At 41.9% G+C, this 17,635-nt stretch overlaps 1 protein-coding gene across 1 annotated transcript in view; it reads right to left on the bottom strand.

Annotated features, from left to right (window-relative positions):
- The window catches only part of KCNIP4 (potassium voltage-gated channel interacting protein 4), a 691,146-nt gene extending 673,801 nt beyond the window's left edge, over positions 1–17,345 (bottom strand). Inside the window, exon 1 of the mRNA XM_033948582.1 lies at positions 17,176–17,345. The gene's annotated coding sequence lies outside the window, so the exon portion shown is untranslated. The remainder of the gene's footprint in view (positions 1–17,175) is intronic.
- Between the last annotated feature and the right edge of the window lie 290 nt (positions 17,346–17,635).

Below are 17,635 nucleotides of genomic sequence, written 5' to 3'. Positions count from 1 at the left end.
CTGTATAGAGTCTCGTACAAGCTGAAACAGAGGCGTCTTCGTTAGATAAGACCAACACAGGAGCAATTCCTCCCCCAAGATTCACACAGGCTGAGCATGGAGGCATAATTGGATGTCCTTGATTAGAATACAATTCTGATACATACCCAGAATGCATCAGGCAGAAACAGCAAAGATGTGTTCTTCTTTCTCTTTTTGCTAGGTTCAGGCTTGAATGATTTCTTGCAGACAATGGATCAGGCTTGATGATGTCAGAGTGGCCTAACCTTCAGGTGTGAATAAGGATACACCCCTACACTACCACATACCACAGAACTTACTCTTGGCCCCCTCCTGTTTGAAACATCATAATAAGCTTACAGGTTATGAGGGACAGCTTAAAAGTTCTCAGCCCAACCAAAAAGAGAATGATGTGGAGCCGTGAAACTTATGTTATTTCACACTTTTCATTTCAATGATATGAAATGAAAAGTGTCAAGAAAAGTGTGAAATAGCCTTCCCATCTCTCAGCTTTCCTGGCACTGAAATGCATAGGGGGCACTCAAGTAGTTATCTGCACTGATAGCTGTTCATGAATGGTTTTTGCCAACTGAGCATGTAACGGGCACAAAGAACACCAAAGGGAGTGTCACCGTGTGGTTAGGAAAGCTAAAAGAGAATATGAGGAGAGACTGGCGGGGGAAGCAACCAACTTCAAATCGTTCTTCAGATATGTGAAGGGGAAGCAACCGGCAAGGGAGGAAGTGGGGCCATTGGATGATGGAGACAAAAAGGGAGTGGTAAAGGAGGAAAAAGAGATAGCTGACAGGTTGAATAAGTTCTTCACGTCAGTCTTCACGAGGGAGGACACATCCAATATTCCGGAACCGGAGGACATCGTAAATGGGGATCGGGATGAAAAGCTGGTCCAACTAGAGGTAAGCCAAGAGGATGTCCTCAAGCAGATAGACAGACTAAAGAGCGACAAATCGCCAGGTCCGGACCCAAGGGTACTCAAGGAACTAAAGAACGAAATAGCAGAGCCACTTCGCCAAATATGTAACCTATCTTTAAAAACTGGAGACATCCCGGAGGACTGGAAAATAGCAAATGTCACGCCCATCTTTAAGAAGGGATCAAGGGGTGACCTTTTTCACCCACAGGGTGGTGGATACATGGAATGCGCTTCCGGAGGCTGTGATAGGCCGGAGCACGTTACAAGGCTTCAAAGAAGGTTTGGATAGGTTCCTAGAGGATAAAGGAATTGAGGGGTACAGATAGGAGTAGAGGTAGTTTTAGGGATAGTCTGGGACCACTGCTCAGGCAATGGGCCTGATGGGCCGCCGCGGGAGCGGACCGCTGGGCGAGATGGACCTCTGGTCTGCCTCAGTGGAGGCAACTTCTTATGTTCTTATGTACCCATTCATAATCTTGGTATTCTCGGATCTCACTTACTGTGGACATGAGTGATTTTTGTTAGTTGCAGTAGAATTTATACTGTATAATTTTATTTGTTTTTTGATTTCCTAACTATGGGCTCCTTTATCAAGCAGTGGTAGAGTGTTCTACTTTGGGCCGGTAAATGCTCCAACGCCCATTCATTTCCTATGAACGTCAGAGCATTTACCTCACCAGCCCACAGTAAAACACTCTACCACTGCTTGATAAGAACATAAGAATAGCCTTACTGGGTCAGACCAATGGTCCATCAAGCCCAGTAGCCCGTTCTCACAGTGGCCAATCCAGGTCACTAGTACCTGGCCAAAACCCAAGGAGTAGCAATATTCCATGCTACCGAACCAGGGCAAGCAGTGGCTTCCCCCGTGTCTCTCTCAATAACAGACTATTTATTTATTATTTATTTGTTCATTTTTATAGCCTGTCCTCCCCAGAAGCCCAGAACGGGTTACAATAAAATAAAATTAGGTACTTGGAACTTCCCTAACTGTCCCGAAGGCTCACAATCTAGCTAAAGTACCTGAGAAAACAATTATTAAATAGTAAAGATATAACAATTCAAAAAATAAAAAAATAAAAATAATAACATTAAAGTAAAGACTACATTAGAATAAAGACCACAGGGGCTCATTCCTATGCAAGGCAACAGCAGGACACAATGGCCGAGATGAAGGTGAGGTAGAAGAGGCAGGATGGTCCCAACGGCTGGATCCATCATGCCGAGGAGAGTTGGATACCAGGTAGGTCCCCTGATGTCAAGCCACACAAAGTCAAAGCGAAATCAGGCAAGGAACCACTGATGTCTTCATAGGCCACCTCCACCAACGTGAAGCATCACACACCTCTCAGCTGGCTCTCGATCAGCACACAAGCCTTGACTCGGCATTGTCCAGTGAGGAAAGTGTAGCATTGCCACTGCTGGAAGCAGCTGAAGAGCTGGAATCATCTCCACCTCGACTGCCCCTCTCACCCCACTTCCAGCTGAAACCTCAGCAGGTCACATCCTCCTCCGATGCGAAGCGTCTCCCTCCTTAAGGCCAGATCACGATCAACAGCACACTGGATGTCTCAGCCACCTTCCCCGACGTCAAGCACCACTCCCCTCTCGGCTCTCCACTGCCAGCTTCCCCAGCCATGGTGCAGGTGCCCGTCGGCGGTGCAAGGAATAGCAGGTATGAAGGAGGCCTTTTGATCATTGGACCGAAGCCAACAGTCAGATCAGAAAGTTAGTAGTTTAAATTTAATGATTTAAAAAATAAGAGTGAAGGCCCCAAACCAGAGTAATAAAATCAAAATAAACCCAATAAAACAGAAGATCATATAAAAAACAAAATAAAACATAAAGCAACAAAATAAACAAAATAAAAAAGTGGGGTAAGGGAGACAGCCCAGCTGATGACCTAACAGGCCGCCATCTTTGTATGGGCTTTTCCTCCAGGAACTTGTCCAAACCTTTCTTAAAACAAGCTATGCTATCCGTTCTTACCACAACCTCTGACAATGCGTTCCAGAGCTTAACTATTCTCTGCTTGATAAAAGGAGCCCTATGTCACTTCTCTGTACAAGAGTAGGCATACCCAGTACTAATCGATTAGCGCAGCTTCATTACCACATGCTAACCAATTAGCACATGGTAAGCACCCTTACCATCCAAAAAATAGATATCAGTAAGGGCTCCCATGCCCATTGGGAAACTAGCACATGGCCATTAATTGAGGAAACAGAAAATTCAGCAAGTTTAGTCATAGCGTAGTCCACTTTTTAGGTTAAACATATAAATTTAAGTCTGCCACTCAATTGCCTAGACCAGGAGTAGGCAATTCCGGTCCTCGAGAGCCAAAGCCAGGTCAGGTTTTCAGGATATTCATAATGAATATGTATGAGATGGATTTGCATGCACTGCCTCCTTGAGATGCAAATCTATCTCATGTATATTTAGTGTGGATATCCTGAAAACCTGACCTGGCTCCGGCTCTCGAGGACCGGAATTGCCTACCCCTGGCCTAGACCTACGAATCCAATTTATGAGCCTAGGACTGAGAATCATGGCCCTAAATCCAACCCTGTTGTCACCCATATTTTATGCTCCTAAATTTAGGAAATTAGTTACATTTTGAGAATTACTTTAGGCACTCAGACCTAGTAAATTTTCAAATAGGCCAATCTAGGAGCATTAGGGAAGGAAGTTATCAACATGGGCTATTTTAGCACATAATCCCATTTTATGCAATAAGACCCCATGTTAAAATGAACCCATCTTAAAGGCAGCCCACATTGATAACTTCCCCCCTTAAATCCTTTTAAAAGCAGGCCCATTGTTTTTATTATTCTAAGCAACTTATTATGTACTGCTAAGTCAAACCAACTCATTAGTTATTTAACATTGAGATGCATCTAAAAAAGTAAAAAAGCCACATCTCCATGACATATAAATGGAATATGTCTCTTAGCAAAGGTCTCCCTGAGAGACTGTGGGAGATGTAAGTGAATCCTGGATGCTTCTGCTCTAGTAGCACCGGTTAAAAATGGTGCTGCTTGAACTCAGCAATAGAAATACGATCATGTAACACCCCTTTTGAAAGACGCTCACTGGCTTCTGGCGGCACATAGGATCACCTTTAAAACATTATTCCTGGCATTTAAAGTTCAAGCCGTTCACTTGCCCGCTTTCATCGACAGATTTCTGACCTCAACCTCAAGTACGCTCCGTTCATCTCAGCAATCTCTCCTTGCAATCCCCATCCATGCGCCATATCGGGTACGATACTACACGTAAAACCATTTTCTCCATCACTGTGGAACTCCCTTCCTATAAATCTGAGACAAGAACACTGTCTGTCTAAATTCAAATCAGGCCTAAAAACTTTGCTGTTTCAAGACGCTTTCAATATTTAAAGTATGTTTGCAACCCATGATTAACCCCCTCTTCTATGAAACCGTGCTAGCAGTTTCTAGCGCGGAGAGCCGCGCTGAATGGCCCGCGCTGCTCTTGATGCTCATAGGAACCCAACGAGCGTCGGGAGCAGCGCGGCTCTCTGCGCTAAAAACCGCTAGCGTGGTTTCGTAGAAGAGGGGGTAACTCTGTCAGCAGGCCTCTTGCTGCACCCTTTACCCCTTCTTTCTCCCTACCTACCCTCTTGGTTTGAACTTCTCCCTAACAAAATTTAAATGATGTACCCTTTTACTGTCATATGTATCCATCCGTCATGTATCCATCTTTACCCTTTAGTATGTCCTTTTTATTTGTCTCCCTTATGATTTTTTATTTTATAATGTTATTACCTTTGAAGCATTTGTACAAATGTTTCCATTTTATATAAACCGCCAAGGTACTTAGGCGGAATATCAAATACAATAAACTTGAAACTAGTTTTCTGGTACTACTGTTCAAGGTCAGAGTACTAAGAGTTCTAAATTAGGGGGTGGGGGAGTTCACAGAATGGGGAAAATCATTGACTGCAGTTTAGCGATTCACATGGTAAATTTTGCTGTCTTAAAATGTGATGTTTTACCTCTGCTTAATAGCTGCTGCCCATACTTTAATCTGCCAAAATTCCCAATGAGTTCATTGGACCGACTGTTCAGCTCAGTAGTGATCTTATACAAACAGGTTCCCAAATGCAAATTTCTGATCTGAAACTTGGCAAAATTACATGTAATACAATAAACAGGGATGCCATTTGCTATTTTTTCATGCATTTGCCAAGTCATTCACAGTTTCGTGCATCAGTCTCTTCCCAATAAGCTATCTTTCTACACAAAACATCACTTGACTTTCACAGCTAGCACAAAGGCTAAGCAACCAACCCAAAAAACAGAAGAATAAAGGCAGCAGATTTTTTTTTTCTAATGGAAATGACACACTTATGAAGCAGATACATGAACTAATAGAAAATGTGCAAATGCTGCTTTGCATACCGAAATGATAAATACCATGCATTATTTGCAATAGCATGTGCTGTTTGGGATTTTTGCACACTGCAGACTTTGCAAATCAATGTGCATTTTCAACTAATAGAATTGTATATGCACAGTTCCACATGCAAATGGTTATATAAATAGTTAATGAGTGTCTGCTATGCAAATCATGCAATACACCTCTAACTTTTAGCATATAGCAAACATATATGCAAAATTAGCTTAACAAAATGTCTTTTTTTTTGCAAAACAAAACACTACACCTCAATTTGAAAAGCTAAGCTGCTAAGTTCTATACTGTCTTTCTACCAAACTCATCTCCATGTAAATAGAGAATGACACGGGGACAAACTTTTCCCCATCCCCGTGGGAACTCATTTTCCCGTCCCCGTGAGTTCTTTTCCTGTCCCTGCCCCATTCCTGCAAGCTCTGTCCTCATCTGCACAAGCCTCAAATACTTTAAATCATAAGGGCTCCTTTTACTAAGGTGCGCTAGCGTTTTTAGCGCATGCACAAGATTAGCGCACGCTAGCTGAAAAATTACCGCCTGCTTAAAAGGAGGCGGTAGCGGCTAGCGCGCGTGGCGTTTTAGCGTGCTTTGTAAAAGGAGCCCTAAGTGTTTGAGGCTTGCGCAGTTAAGGCAGAGTTTACAGGAATGTGGCAGGAACAGTGACATAATTTGCGGGGATGGGACGTCAACAGTGACAAAACTCGTGGGATTGGGATGGAGAAATTGAGTACCTGCAGGGACAGGGACAAATATGTCCCTGCTATTTACAAAAATTAACTTTTACTGCTTAGACACTATTGGTTAAGAACTGCTATAGGGTTTTCTAGCAAATTGCATTTTGGTTTGCCAAATAATTTCAAATTACTGGCATCAAGAGTAGAACACAAATTTTGTCCATTATAATAAAAGCAAACATGCCAAGTGTGACCTGGGTTCATCTGTGAAAGCAAATCTTTCCAGTTATCCTGAATCGATCTTTTGACTCAGATTCCAAGACTCAGTGAAAAAACTACAATTGGATATTTAATCTTCATATGTAGTTTTCAAAGATTCTTTTTGATACCTTTTATGCTATGTTTCAGTTCTTTATTAAAAAAAAAAAAAAAAAGAAAGTGTAAAGAAAATGGAATCATTTTTTTTTTTTTTACTTTATTAAACGGAATCATTTTCATGAAAAATTGCCACTGTACATGCAGCTGCCGCAGAATGAGCATTAATGATTTAAACCCAAGAAAGGATGCTCCCTTATCAAAACTGACCAAACTATTCTGGTAAGAAAGATGCCAAAAACTCTTAAATAAATGAACAACCTTGGAGCTTTGTAAGTGGATCAGCGTTAGTGAAGTGGATGTAACTCAAGTATAAACTGAATGTGTCAAGGAAGATCTAGGCTTTCAATGCATCCAGTATACTGTACTCTGACAGTTTGCCCTACCAAATGCTTGTAGAATTTCAACGTTCCACGCCGATATCGTCTTCAGCATCAAGTTCAGTCATTCCTCCTGAGAATGGATGCAACTCAGCACGATACGAAGAGGTGTCAATTCAAGGAATTCAATACCTGAACTTTTCCCATTTCAAGCACTAATTAAAAATCCTATCCCATGTTCTCATTCTGCATGCGGCTGCTCACTTTTCCTACATGTCCAAAGCTAGCAGATTTAAATGAGTGAATAATCCATTGTTTTCTCCCCAAGCAGGTTTTATAAGATTTCCTCTATTTGTAGCATGGTATACTGTAGATCAGGGCTGCCCAAGTCCAGTCCTCGAGATCTACTAGCAGACCAGGTTTTCAGGATATTCACAATGAACATGCATGAGAGAGATTTGCATACCATGAAGGCAGTGCAGGCAAATCTCTCTCATGCATATTCATTGTGGATATCCTGAAAACCTGGCCTGCCAGTAGATCTCGAGGACTGGACTTGGGCAGCCCTGCTGTAGATCTTTTCTTTTCTCATATGGATTGATTGTATTTAATATTATTAGAGAAAGCAAATCTACTTTTTCTATGACTGATCTCTCAGAAAAGGTAAATGGTGCTCTCTGTTCCTGAAAAACTAACTCTAAAAGACCACAGGCTCAGATTCTCGAACCAGCACCGATTTTCTAGGTGTAGGTAAGTCCCCATACCACCATTAAAAATGCCATCCAAATGGCATTTTTAACAGAGATTTGAGGTGCTCATCAGCACCAAAAAAATAAGTAACAGAATTGCACCTCTAGAGGTGTTTTAGGCTGCAGAATGCTAAAGTAGGCATGGCCAGTGCCAGAAGAGGCATTAGGCGGCCTGAAGTACCTATGTAGATGTGATTCTCATGAAGATATTCAAATACAACTGTAGGTCCAGAAAATCCTGGCCTACATTCCCAGCGCCTAACTTTTGCATCGGTGTGAATCCAAAGCCAGCGCTAATGTGTGATTGGCACGCAATCGGCAGCTGCTTTTAAGGTAGCTACCGATATCGGTGGCGGTTCGAGAATCCGGGCCACAGTGATTGGAACAACCCACCATTGCTGAACCCCTGTTACTATAGTAGGAAAGGAATGAGGAGTGGGTTGTGGGATAGAGTAAGGAAATGAGGGGAAAGTAAGGCGGGGAGAAATTGGTTGAGGTGTGTTGTTGGAGCAGCAAATGAAAGGACGAAGGAGCGGGGCGGAGGGAGGTGATTGGGTGATGAATGTTGAAAGGTGGTTGGTGGTTGGTTGAGTGAGTGGGAATTTTTGGCGGGTGAAATCGGCATTCGGGGTGTGGAGTGAGTGGGAGGTTTGGGTGGGGTGTGTTTGCATTTGTTGGGTAGGTAGGGATTTGGGGATAGTGGGTAGGTTGGTTGCAGTGGACTTTGGTGAGGGTGCCGACTGGGGGGAGGAAATGTTGGGGGCGTTTATGCAGCATAGGTTTGGAGTTCATATACAAGTGAGTTTGGGATGATAAAAGGGTCACTTGTGGGTGTCACCGCCACGAGTGGGGGTTGTGAACTAACAATGCTGTGGGTCACGATATAGTGAAGTGGCAAGTGTTTGCCAAAAATGTATGAGCTAGTTTCATCACCGAATAGCTCATTGGAGATTTGGTACAGCCCCATTGGAATGTAGGAAATGTTACTGTTGTTAATTCTGATTTGTTGACTAAGTTAAAGGATTGTTGGAAATAAAGCTGCGGCCAAACTTTATGCCACAATTGCTGTGTGTCCTTGTTATATTTAGAATGTTAAGGTCATAGATGGCAGTGGTGGTGACGGTATGAATGCAAATGTTAAAGGTTATCCCTCCCCCCTCCCTTTTACAAAACCATGTTAGCACACTGAATGCTCTATGCTGTTCCTATGAGCGTCGGGAGCAGCGCAGAACATTCAGTACACTGGCCTGCGCTAAAAACTGCTATCGCAATTTTGTAAAAGGAGGGAATATATCTAATCTAATCTAATCTAATCTATGGCTTGGTTTTATATACCGAGTCATCATTCAAGGAAAGCTCGACTCAGTTTACAATAGTTAAGTTAATATATAAAAGACCATAAAGGAAAAATATGACTGAATTTGAAAAGGTTAATTTTCGAAGTGTTTAGTAAATAAAGTGGTTTTTAAAGATGTGCAGAAAAATTGAAGTGAGCCAGAACTCCTTAAAAGAAATGGAAGCTCATTCCAAAGTTGGGATAGTTTAAAAATCTAAGATTGACTAAAAGAGTTAACTCCTTTGATCCCTTTTTTTAGAAGGAAGAGATAATTTAAATTGTTGGTTACCTCTTGCAAAAGAGAATCTGTAAGCATTCCAAGATAGAGGAAGGAGAGGAGTAAAGATACCATACAGGATTTTGAAAACAACATAGGCACCTTTAAATTGAACTCTAAAACAAACCGGGAGCCAATGGAGACTCTGAAGCAACGGGGTCACATGATCAAATTTACATTTCCCAAAAATCAATTTTGCGGCAGTATTTTGAATTAATTGCATCCTCAGTTATAAAGCCTTACCTGTATTGACTAAGGAGCAAAGAAAAGAAGCAGTGTTTATTTATAATTAATCAGTTCCTTCAAATTATGAATTTGCCTGTTAACTAAGCTCCTCTGCTTCCATTTTGGTCTTATTGTTCATTCATGTTTCCTTTTTTTTTTTTTTTCCAACATTTTATATCCTTTGAATTTAAAATGAAATACACATTTTATGGTGACTAAGTATTCGGTTTCCATTCACCTGGAAAAACATTTCTGTTTCAACTGTGAAGATTCTTTGATTAAAGAGGCCTGCAGTCAGGACTTTTCAGCAGCGAGATTGCCACCAGGGTATTCAGGTAGAAAAAGATGATTTTAGGTTCAATAAGAAAAATAAAACATTTCTTTGAACAAGCATTTGACAATATTTTAGTCTAGCAACATACGAGGCTGGTTTTAATATGTTTCTTTGCATTGCTTGTTGATATTTATACAATATATATCTTTGCATAGTTTTGCTCTAATTGAAGCCCGCTTATATATGCTATTATCTACAGAAATCAATTTGCTTGGGCCACTGTATTACAGAGATGTATGAATAAATTCTCTCTGACTCCAGTTTATAATTGTCCTATATTCATGGTCTACATATTTCAGTGCAATATCTGTATGGTATCACTGGCTCCCAATAATTTCCAGAGTTCATTTCAAATGCACCTGCCTAGCTTTTAAGATCCTACACAGCATCCTCCCTCCACTAATCCCGCTTTCTTGGAACTCCTCGACACCACCAGGCCCACTCAAAACTTAAACTATCCTTCCCTTTGCTAAAAGGTATCCTCTGTGTGGGAAAATTGGGCAAATCTCTCTTTTTCAAAACCACAGAGCTCTGGAATAATCTTACCGCCCCACTGCGGATTCTGGACTCCTTCCAATTATTCCGTAAGCACCTGAAAACTAGGCTCTTCACAAAATTGTAATGTTCTCTTCCCCCCTGGACTCAACATCCAACCCCTCTATGCTACTCCTTCCTTTATTAAACTCTTGTAAACCATGCCGGACAGCTCTATAATTATGGAGAGGATGTGGTATATAAACTTAAGGTTTAGTTTAGTTCCTAGATTTAAAAGAGTGGACACAGCTAAGTAAGGGTGGGGAGGGGGTGTCAACTCTTGTATTTCTGCAAGTATTAAATGAAATACTGACAAAAAAAACAATTGGGCAATTTCTATTTATAGCACCTAAAAATAAAAAAAAACAAAAATTGGCGCTGAAAAAAATGTTCAATGTTATTCTATAAACAGCTCTTACAATTAAGCGTGATTTATAGAGTAATGTTTATATCTGGGAATCACATCTAACTTTAGGTACATCCATTTGCACCAACTGAAATGTGGTGCAAATTCTCATGCATAATGCTAGCTTTTATAAAGCTGCAGTTGAAGTTTCTACCGCGGGCCGGTGAAATAAATATTCTGATGCACACAGAAAGCGTCAAAGCATTTATCTCACCCACCCACAGTAGAAACCTTTACTGCAGCTTTGTAAAAGGAGCCCTAAATTAGGTGCAGATCCCCCTTATTCTATAATTAGGTGCATAAATTCTAGGAATGCCATTGATCTGCCCTTCACACTCCCATTTCCATTAAGACAAAATAAACTAAAACCAAAACCAATTGTATTGTACCATGTTCTAATAATTTTAATGTTTTATATGCTGTCATTTTTCCTTTTAAGTCACTGTTTTTATCTTTTAAATTACCTGTTGTGCTTTATATTATTTTAAAAGTTATTTATTCATATGATAATTTATTTTTCACAGTGAATTGTTAATCTGTTTTTAAAAAAAAAAAATTATTTATCTCTTTATAGTGAATTATTAATTCATCATTTTTTTATGTACCGTATATGCTTTTTTTGTAGAACTATATTTTCAGATCCCTGAGGCAGGCTCATGCGAGAGAAAACACAGACCACGTCAGGTCTGATTGATGTATGAAAACAAAAGTCTATCTGAAGGTTCTGTTTAAACTTTTTTTTTGTTAAAACTTCCATTGTTAGTGTTTAAAGACCTATCTCCACTGTTTTGACTTTGCCTCCCATTTCCATGCCCCCCCTCCTTTTTGAGCTTGCATGTAAAATTCAGACATGGATCCCACACTTAAGTTTACACATGTAACTTTTTAATTAAATCCAATTATTGCTAATAATTGCTTGTTAGGATGCCAATTATCAGTGCTAATTGACTCATTATTTTATTAAGTTGCATGTGCAAATTCGTGCATGAAACTTAAAAGTGCCATATATACAGTGTGTGGGAATGTGTTTCATTAGTGTGTCAAATTTCTTGCTAATGGTGTTTTAAATGAAAGCATGCCAAGTTTGGATAAATAAACTAAAGCTTACAGAAATGAATAAATTCTCTCTGACTCAAGTTTATAATTGTTCTATTTTCTTGGTCTACATATTTCAGTGCAATATCTGCATGGTATTCTGATCAGGATCTGAATAGGCATGTGCAGGGGTGATTGAGGATTGCTCCTGCCTGTCTACCAAGTCATCCCTAATTAGGCATGGGGAGGGGGCTAAAAGGGGTTAGTGTCTTTGGGAGGGTAGTGGATACTCTTAAAAAGTTATCAGGGGGGGAGGCTCTTTGGAGGAGGATACTGTTGGAGGGACTTTGGTTTGGAGGTGGATGCTCTCGGGGAAAGGGATTTTTTCCAGAGGGTCTATTTGAGAGGGAGATGCTCTTAGGATGGTATTGTATCCATTACATCCTGTTTGTCTGTTTAGATTGCAAGCTCTTTCGAGCAGGGATTGTCTTCTTTGTGACTCTGTATAGCGCTGTGTGCGTCTGGTAGCGCTATAGAAATAGTACGGTAGTAGTAGTAATATATACCTAAATTTAAAACAGTGGACACAGCTAAGTAAGGGTGGGGAGGGGGTGTCAACTGTTGTATTTCAGCAAGTATTAATAAAATGCTGACAAAAAGATGACAATGGGGTAAATTTTATCTATGGCATCTAAAAAAAAATCTGTGGCAGAATAATAACAGGATACTGCATAGTAATGCTCTTACTCGAATAAAGCGACAGCATGCTTGTGGCTCTATTTATTTATTTTTGTTTAAAATACTTATATCCTGCATATCCCAAAATCAGTGCAGATTACAAAAAAACATATACAATTTACAAAAAAATACATACAGCAGCTCATATTAAACAATAGAAGCATCACAAGTTTTTTAAAAAAGTTCTTGAAAGTATCTTGCTTTCAAACATTTGTGAAAAGTAAAAGAGAGTCAATTTGACAGTCTGATTCTGGGAGGGCATTCCATAATTGAGGGCCTACCACACAAAATACCTGGGAGCGAACTGATACCTTGTGTAGCCGTTGCATTTCTAAAAGCTGCTTAAACTGAGACCGCAAAGAACAAGGCGGCACATACGGTTCAATTAGACCAGCCACTACAGAAATCAAATCCTGATGTAACACTTTAAAAATGAACCACACAGTCTTGAACTGTGTGCTCCAAGCAAATGGAAGCCAGTGTAAATCAGCCAATGATGGGGGACACGTGTTCCCTTCATGCAATACCCCCAGTCACGTGTACCACCTCATTCTGAGCTAGCTGCAAAGCTCTTAGGGCCAGATTCTTGAAATAGCGCCATTCGCAGTGGCTGCCTAAAAAAGTGTCAATCGCGCAAAGGCATGCCAATCACAAAATGGCGCCATTTTGAGAATCGCAGCCACGGCAAAGACACGTGCCAGAAATGTAGGCCTGGGTTTTAAAGGCCTACATTTTTAGCGCCTGGCTTTGATGTGAATGGAAGCAACTATGGGCACCTAAGTCACTTCTAGTGTTAACCACACCTTCTGTGACCTTATGCGTCCTTAGTCAGAAGAATGGTGTCGTTGCTGGAGGCACCTCCATTTTGTAAATGAGAAAATAATTGATTTTAAACGATCTACCACTGCCTTAGTGCACCATTTGTTAAATCCGGGCCTTAGCGTCTTCTGAGGCAATCCACACAAGGTCATTGCAGTAGCCCAGATACGGCAACACAAAATACCGCATCACCTGCCGAAAATTGGCTGAAGATAGCAGATCTCGAAGTCTCAACAGCAAGTGGATTAAAACAAACAAACAGTTTTCACCACTGCTGCAATATGATTCCGAGTTGATTAGCACTGGACTAGTGCAAGTATTAATCTGCATTCTGCATTTAATGCTCAGGGACCTCTAGTGTGGGAAACAATGTGTGTGCCAAAGATTAGCATAAATAGTATTTAAATATAGTTAAATGGATGTTAATGAGGTTGTTTCTTGTTCTCTCCCCAATGCTCAGAGAACCACACACACGCAAAAAAAAAAAAACAAACAACCCAACAACAACAAAGCAGCCTTTAACACTGGAAACCTAATGCCAGCTCAGTGTTGGCATTAGGGTATTTGAAGAAAGAATTTCTTATGCTTTCTCATTAAAATCTGTCAGTTTTCACTGAATTTGGAAGCAGAAAGAAGCCCCTTGAAGGCTCTAAGCTCAGGGAGTGAAAAACACACACGTGCGAGTCCATGCAAAGTCAAAAAACGAAAACATACGTTGGTGTCCGTTTTCTGAACTTATTTATAGGCCGTCAACGAAAAAAGTTTCTGAAAGGTTTCTATTTAAAGGTTCATGTTTCAAGTTTATTTTAAATTTGATGAATCGCTTATTTAGATTTACTAAGCGAGATACAACATTCATAAAAAATATAAACATATATTTAGACATACCATTTAAAATTTAAAAATGATGGGTTAGACCAGGGGTGCCCACCCTTTTTGGGCTTGCGAGCTACTTTTAAAATGACCAAGTCAAAATGATCTACCAACAATAAAAATGCTAAACATATATATATTTATTTATTTATTTATTTATATATATATATACACACACCGAGTGTACTTTGTATTTATGTTCAAATATTTTTTTATTATACAGCCCCCCTCCCCCGAAGGCCTGACCCCCCTGAAGGTCTGCACATTCCCCCTCAAAGGTTGACTCCCTCCCTGAAGGCCTGCACTACCCCTTGAAGGACTGCACTCCCCTCCCCCCCCCCCCCCGAAGGCCTACCCTCCCCACATCCATTTACCTAATTCCAGCAGGGAGCAGTCTGCAGAGAGGATCGCTGGTACTTTAGCGATCCTTGCAGGTTGCCATAGGCCTCAGGAGCTGTCTTCCCTCTGCCCCAAGCCTGTCTCTGACTTAGAGGAGGGGCAGGACCACGGCAGAGGGAAGACAGCTCCTGAGGCCTATGGCAACCTGTAAGAATTGCTAAAGTACCACCTGACACCGGCCGTCTCCCATTCGTCCCCTTTGGAGATCCCCACAGGAATAAGGAAGTTAAATTAATAGAATACTTAGGCACAGAAAAACAAAGAAATACTTCCAAGAACTGCCCCATAAGAACTGCCTGTCACAATGCTCATTAGTGGAACTGAATAAAAGACAAGTACAATGGATTTAGAAGGGGGACGATCGGCCCGGGTGCACGGCTTGGAGGGGTGCACAGCCGGCCAGGTCCGGGTCATCCTGCCTTTCTTTTCCCCCAGTCCGCGCTCGGGGCTTGCGCCTGCCTGGTCCCGCGCCGACGCTTGAATGGTGCCGTCAACTCCCGCGAGTCTCGCGATAATCAACAGCACCATTTGGGCGGCGGGTGCGAGCCCCGTGCGCAGACCGGTGGAAAGGAAGGGCAGGAGGACCCAGACGGCTGTGCATCCCTCCAAGCCGTGCACCCGGGGCGGGGGAGGACCGCCCCACCTCGGTACGCCACTGATTGGGAGGCCGATTTTGGGGTTTTTAAAATTGTATATCGGGCAGCATTAGGCCTCGCTCTTACCTCAATCATTACAGGCGCTTCTATTTCTTGTGATGCGCTGAGCTCCGTCCCCCACCGACCTTCACCCCGCCCTTCCAGCACTCTGATTGGCCAGCGTTCTTTAAGAGGCGGGCCAGTCAGGAGGGGAAAAAAAGAGAAGGGAAGAAGGGAACCTGCTGTGCGATTGACTGGGGTCGCCTGAGCGAACGACCTGTCGATCGCGATTGACGCGTTGGGCACCCCTGGGTTAGACCAACAGACTTACAGACTAATCAAAACACAAGATAAGAAGGGACAGAACTACAATTCAATGCTTTAAAGTACAGTGGAGGGCCAGAGATAGAAAGAACATTAGGGAGGGAAAAATAGAAACCTGGAAGGAAGCTAATATAAAATTTGAACATAATCTAAAAATTAAAAGCATCTTTAAAAAGGAAACTCTTTAAGTTACTTTTAAAACGACTCAGATCATTTTCCTCTCTTACATGCTGGGGTAAAGTATTCCAGAGCCATCACTGAAAACATATCATGTTGTCGAGTTCCGACAACTTTCAAAGAGGAACAGCGCCCAGTGGCGCAGTGAGGGGGGACCAGGCGCGTGGGGCAGTTTTGCCTCTCTCCTGCCCTCTTCCCTGCCCCCCCTGCCGCACACACGTGCCCCTTCCCTGGGCCTTTTTAAATTCGGTGTGAACAGAGAAGAACGTGCTGCCTGCATTGGCTTCGGTGTTCTCTCTGACGTCGCTTCCTCATTGAAATGATGTCGGAGAAAGCACTGAAGCCGACATGGGCTGCACGTTCATCGCTGCTCGTACCGAAGATTAGAAAGGAAGGGGGAGGTGGTGCAGGTGCGTGGCAGGGGGAGGAGTGGGAAAGGGGGTGGAGAAGAGGAGGGGTGCCGGTGCCCCGAGGAAGACCACGCCTGGGGCGGACCGCCTCCCCCCTGCATCCCCCTTACTATGCCACCGACAGCGCCAATGCACGCTTCACTTCCGGGTTTGCCTGCCATGCTTACTGCAAAACCTTTGTGTGCATGTGCCAGGCTTATGCCTTCCCCCTTACTTTCAGTCTCACAGCGTGCATATTATTTGCATGTGATTAGTGCTGAGCATCAGGGAGCTATTTTTCTGTACTGCGCTATTCCCATGCACTGTTCACTATAGTGCTGGAGTTCTGAATATCAGCCCCTAGGCACAGTGAGGTTGCTTCACGAGTTAAAATACTTAGTAATTCTCGGAACTGTGAGGAGAAGCATCAGCAGTTCCCATCAGCCCGCCAAATAATTACAATGAATTATTGCAATAATATTTCCTGTTCTTAAGCACAGTACTTTGGTGTGGTCACCTCTTGCAATCTGAAGCATAGTCAGGATGAACCTGAGGGCAAATTTGATATATATATATATTTTTTTTTTTATTATTATTATTTTTTTTTTCTGTTTGCCCCCCTGTCCATCTAAGTATTGCACACATTTTCAAACATCACAATCACCTCATTTAAAACTGACAAAATAAACCAGAGTGGCCATATCACAACCCTGCAGCCAAAATACTAAGTCACATGCATTGCCCACTATACAGAGCAAACCGATTGCCACTTGTTCTTAATCAATACGTTACATGCTTTTCCCCCTGATGTTGCTTAAACTTGATATAGCACAGGCTCCATAAATATTTACACATCAGATCAGAACCCATCGAGTACAGTATACACCGAAGATCTCACCAATACAAGGCTTCACAGTGTGTATTTTCACAGGATGCCTTGGAACTTGCTCTCTAGTACAATTATGCATACATTTAAATCAGAAAGAGCAAATCCGAGACTGCAGTTTATCATACACATGGAACCATAAGATAACCTTGTTGCAAAAAAAAAAAAAAAGAAAAAAAAATTTAAATAGTTAAAATAAAATAATAATAACCCACGGGCAATGAATTATAAAATCAAGGTTTTCAGCAAGACAGCGGAACTTGACCATCTCCCATTATGATGGCACAGACCAAAGCTGTTCTTACCTGCTTGAAGGGAACCTGTGATGAACCTGAACAGGTAGTGAGCAAACTTTAGCAGTTCCTGTTTACACCGTCTCCGACAGCCGCTCATTTTAAGCATGAAGATAATTCTCAAAATTTGCCAAAGAAAGGAGAAAAGTCCCCTCACTGAAAACTGCTTCACAGGATGCGTTGGGAACTTGCTTTCCCCCCCCCCCCCCCCCAAAGTGAGATGAAAAACCAAAACAATAAAAAAACACAAAACCCACTACATTACAGCAATTTACCTCCGGTATCAGGGATAAAAAAATAAAAATAAAAGCTTCCTTAAATAGCTAACATCCTTAGAGTTTATGGCGGACGTGCTCTTGTTCAGCGTGGCCCCTTAATTCCTCTGTGAAGGAACAGATAAAATATTGGCAATGCCGGCTCGTAGTAAACCGGTCACTGTGCAGCAGAAGATAGCTTACATATAGTGGGGGAA

This window comes from Geotrypetes seraphini, chromosome 1 (genome assembly GCF_902459505.1).
Source record: "Geotrypetes seraphini chromosome 1, aGeoSer1.1, whole genome shotgun sequence".
Taxonomy (NCBI): domain Eukaryota; kingdom Metazoa; phylum Chordata; class Amphibia; order Gymnophiona; family Dermophiidae; genus Geotrypetes; species Geotrypetes seraphini.
Note: the sequence above shows the minus strand (reverse complement) of the source record. Positions and strands in the feature narration are given on the sequence as shown.